We start from the raw sequence: 4,378 nt of genomic DNA, 5'->3' as shown, positions 1-4,378 counted from the left end.
AGTGGAAGAGAATCTGCAGTTGCAGGCCTGCGTCCACCTTTTCTCGCCCCAAGCAGGGAAGACCATCAAGGCATTGCTCGGTCTACCCTGGCTTTTGGCTGGAAGGGGGTTATGTTGGACTTGGCCCTTTTTCCCTGAATTTTTTCGTTTTTGTAGTGTTAAGGTGCAGGTGCTCCCTTCACCCAAGATGGCTGCCACAGGCCCCTGCTACTGCAGAGTGGCCTGTTCTAGTAGCACCCTAGCTGCCAGGAGCTGGCTGGAACCCCACAACAATGTTGCGACACCAGCCCGCCTTTTTGTCCCATAGGTAGAGTGGGGAAGCTCCTGGAATGTGCTGGAACCTTCTAGAAGGGAGGTGTGGTTTTTCTTTTGCCGCCTTGGCTAGAGGTCACCTGACCTAGGGCTACTTAAGTGAGGGAGGGAACTTTTTGTGTTGAGTTGGCCAGTGGGGTGAAGCAGAGCTGGAAGAATCCACCAGGAGTGTAGGCGGTAGGGCCTAGCCAGGGACTTATGCCTCTGAGAGTGACAGGATTTAGGTGCTGCCTCTTAAGTGAGTGAGGGACCCTGTGAAACCCACTGATCTTGCCCAACAGTAGGAGGACCCAGAGAACCTCTGCCCAGCCTGACTAGGAAGGACCTATTCGCCTTCTCCATCCCTACCCCCTGTAACAGAACCCCTTTAAGGGCGCCAGATACATCTGCGCCAACAAGACTTCGTCTAACATCTGAGAACAGAGACTTATATGCCAAGCACTGAGACTGCGTGTCCAGATTGAACTCTAAAACTTATATGCCAAGCACTGAGACTGCGTGTCCAGATTGAACTCTAAAACTTATATGCCAAGCGCTGAGACTGCGTGTCCAGACTGACCCCTGAAGCCGTATGCAAAGCAGATTTAAGAGCCACTGGGGATCGACCAGGTGTTAGCGCTGTGACCCCTGCGCTCCCTGACCTGGTCTGGGACCCCCGGCAGCGTGCTCCGCTGAGCGCGGAACCCCCATCCTTAACTTGAGCACCCCCCTGTGACGTGGAAGCCAGCGCGCTCACCGCCGCGGCCCGGAGGCCGGAAGAAGTGCCCTGCAGAGTCGCGAGGCCCGTGAGAAGCCCGGGGCCCCGCCGCTGCCGTCGCAGCTGTGTGAGAAGGTGCGTGAGGCCTGGGCCGAGTTTCCCCATCGTCGCTGGAGCGGACGCCTTCCGACGCCGAGAACGAGGTAAGCCCGGAGGCTGGGATTGTCCCTGGTGCACCCCCTACTGGTTGGGAGCCACACCGCACCCTCAGCCTGGGACCCCTCTCCGTGGGAGTTCCCCCCTGTCATCGCGACGGAGAGACCCCGCCGAGGGATCCTTTCCTTGTGCCCCCTTGAACAGTACTGAAGCGTGGTGCCCTATAAACTGCACCGGAGCTGGGAGACTCGCTCCGCAAGTCCCGTGCGCTCCCTGCGGACAGCCCCCGTGTGAAGCATTGACTGCCCCGGAGTACGAGTAGCGCTCTGATAGCCCTGTTCCGACCTGAAGTGCTAAACACCAGTACTCACGAGTAGGGCTATGTTATCTATGCTCCGTAGTGAAATGCTGAATGTCATTGCTCACGAGTAGCACTCTGTTATTCATGGTCCATATTGAAGTGCTACGTTCTAGTGATTACGAGTAGCGCTCTGTTATTCATGGTCCATATTGAAGTGCTACGTGCTATTGATTACGAGTAGCGCTCTGTTATTCATGGTCAATATTGAAGTGCTACGTGCTATTGATTACGAGTAGCGCTCTGTTATTCATGGTCCATATTGAAGTGCTACGTGCTATTGATTACGAGTAGCGCTCTGTTATTCATGGTCCATATTGAAGTGCTACGTGCTATTGATTACGAGTAGCGCTCTGTTATTCATGTTCCATATTGAAGTGCTACGTGCTATTAATTACGAGTAGCGCTCTGTTATTCATGTTCCATATTGAAGTGCTAAATGTCCTTGACTACGAGTAGCTCTCTGTGCTAGATGCCCCGTTCTGAGGTCGTCACCGATTAGCGCTATAATCACCCCCCTAAGGCGCTACAGGAAAGTGAAGCGCGCGAGTACATATACGTGAATGGTAATTGTATCTCAGGCAGTACTGATATTGCATGAATTGCATCTAGGGTATGGCCAACTTTTATAGCTCCTGACTGACATGTATATCGCTAGGAATTGTGTTATCAGCTTATGAAATGTACTGCTACCTCATGACCTGCATCTAACGTGATCTACTTGGATAAACTTGAGTATTTACATAACTCCTCCAGTGTGGCGTCACTTATTGTGTGTGTTCCGCGTCCCATGTGAGGTGCGTGTTGTATGGTTGCTTTACACACAGACCTTTGGTGGCCCGACCGCTCGTGTCACGTTACCGCCCCATAGGGCCTGGAGACCCCAGGTCCTACATCAACACTTTGTTTTTTCTTCCTTTTTCCCTCTTTTCAATTTATTTACGCACTCACATGACAGTATTATGTGCATTCGGGTCATTACTTTAATAAAACACTCCGTGAGCTTGGCTACATTTTTTGTATAAGCCATGTGACATAGGTAGTTCTTTTTCGTTGTTATCGGTTTTCGTTTACATTAGATAGACTAGCGGCTTAGATTTGTTTGTTTCTTTTCTGTCTCTAGTCCCTAGTAGGACAAATGAGTCCGTTTTTGATGTCTTGTACCCATACGACGTAACGCGCACACACACGTTAAGTTTGAAAAAGCATGGCGTCTAGGGTTTACAATGGCGGAAGAGAAAGGAAGTATTTCCACACGCGCACTTTGATCTAAGGTAAATACATAACTGTCGGGCTCGGTTTAAGCTACAGTGGTGTTAATTGGGACATTGAGTATAATATCGGTAATATTGTCATTCTCATTTGCCTTTTGCAGTGGCACTGTTGATACAGAGGAATTCATAGCAGGATTTAGAGCACAGGATTATCAAGCTGCCGCTTTAGACTAAAGCAGGTGCATATTTTTATGGGCACTTTTTGGGTGCTGTTGGACACTGTCGATCATGGAATTGTTTTAGCTACATCCACTCGTTTTCTTTTTTTACTTTTTTTAGAACTGACAATCTATATCGACATATTGCAGCAATCTCATAGCTGCATTATCTGGCATCCATATCGGTAAGTCCCCCGGCATTTTGCAGGGGAGACAATTTGGCAAGTTTAATTTGCACTTAATGGCACACAACTTGATAGTGCTTCATTTTGCTTTCACTTCTCCGTTTTCATGGGTTTTGCACTAAGGGTACTTTCATCGTTTATCCATAATCCAGCGCACTGGGTATCTCTTCTTGATTCACTGGTAAGTATGCATGGTTTTAAAGATTCATGATATTACAATTGTAATACATCGCTCAAAACTGACTCACTGGTTTCTTTGGAATCTGGTGATTTGGCCTGATATTATGTTATCACTTTTTTGTGAATATAACAAAAAAATGCATTTTTTACGTATTTTGAAATGTATAATTCTGTGGATTGTCATATACATTATATATGTTCTTGCAGTGTTCCCCTGACGAAGGTGTTCGCACCGAAATGCATTGGGAAGTCATTGATGCTGGTGTAATTCAATTACGAATTGAAACGATAGCATAAAGGAATAAAGAAGAAAACAGCGTGTTGAACTGTTACCATTTTGCTTTATTGATTTACACTTTTAACCAACGGTGTTCATCTGATAATATCAATGTATTGATTTATTTAACTTTTTTGAGAACATTTGAATAACATTGCTCCTGTGTAAATATTGCTCAAATATTATTGTTGCTTTCAAATTGAAATATTGCATATATAATTTAGCACCTCTTTTGGGCTGGTGAACAGTGCGCCCTTGTGCTCAAACAGTGTTTGTTTGAATTTTTGAACATCCGTCCATAAGCCACCCAGGGGAGTGGCCGGAGGACAGGTTAAGTGTTTCATGTACAGACAAATTTTAAATGTATCTGGGGCAACCCTGTGATGCACCAGATAATTGGTGGTGTGCAGTGTTTTTGTGTCAATTAGGTGCAATTTTGAGTAGTGTATAGGATGGTTTGCAGTGCTTCAATAAATGTGTTTAGCAACCTTGCATTTCTTTATTTTGCCAGGAACGAAGGTCTGGGTGATTGGCCATTTGTGCGTCTTGAGACTGGCACGGTGGGCGGAAAGATGGAAATGGAGGCATGGGTTTTCCGCCACTGAGATAATTTGGTTGGGGTTCCCAGGCATGCGCTGGAACAGCTTGCTGAAGAAGCTGCGGCTCAGATTATGGGGTGTCTCCCCTCCCGAAATCTTGGTCATACACCTTGGAGGCAATGAGCTGACTTTCATGGGTAGGAGGGCACTGCTGCAAGAAATGAAATCCTCCTTGTGTAAGT

The 4,378-nt window shown here is 47.1% G+C and overlaps 1 long non-coding RNA gene across 1 annotated transcript; it reads left to right on the top strand.

The window, feature by feature from the left end:
* Nucleotides 1-2,732: 2,732 nt before the first annotated feature.
* Nucleotides 2,733-4,148, top strand: LOC146829418 (uncharacterized). The gene is made up of 4 exons (XR_014961975.1): nt 2,733-2,797; nt 2,899-2,976; nt 3,077-3,140; nt 3,528-4,148. It is a non-coding gene; the product is annotated as an uncharacterized LOC146829418 (long non-coding RNA).
* The last annotated feature ends 230 nt before the right edge of the window (nt 4,149-4,378 follow it).

The sequence above is a fragment of the Triturus cristatus genome, chromosome 5_2, assembly GCF_964204655.1.
Source record: "Triturus cristatus chromosome 5_2, aTriCri1.1, whole genome shotgun sequence".
Lineage (NCBI taxonomy): Eukaryota > Metazoa > Chordata > Amphibia > Caudata > Salamandridae > Triturus > Triturus cristatus.
This window is presented reverse-complemented; position numbering and strand designations above follow the sequence as displayed.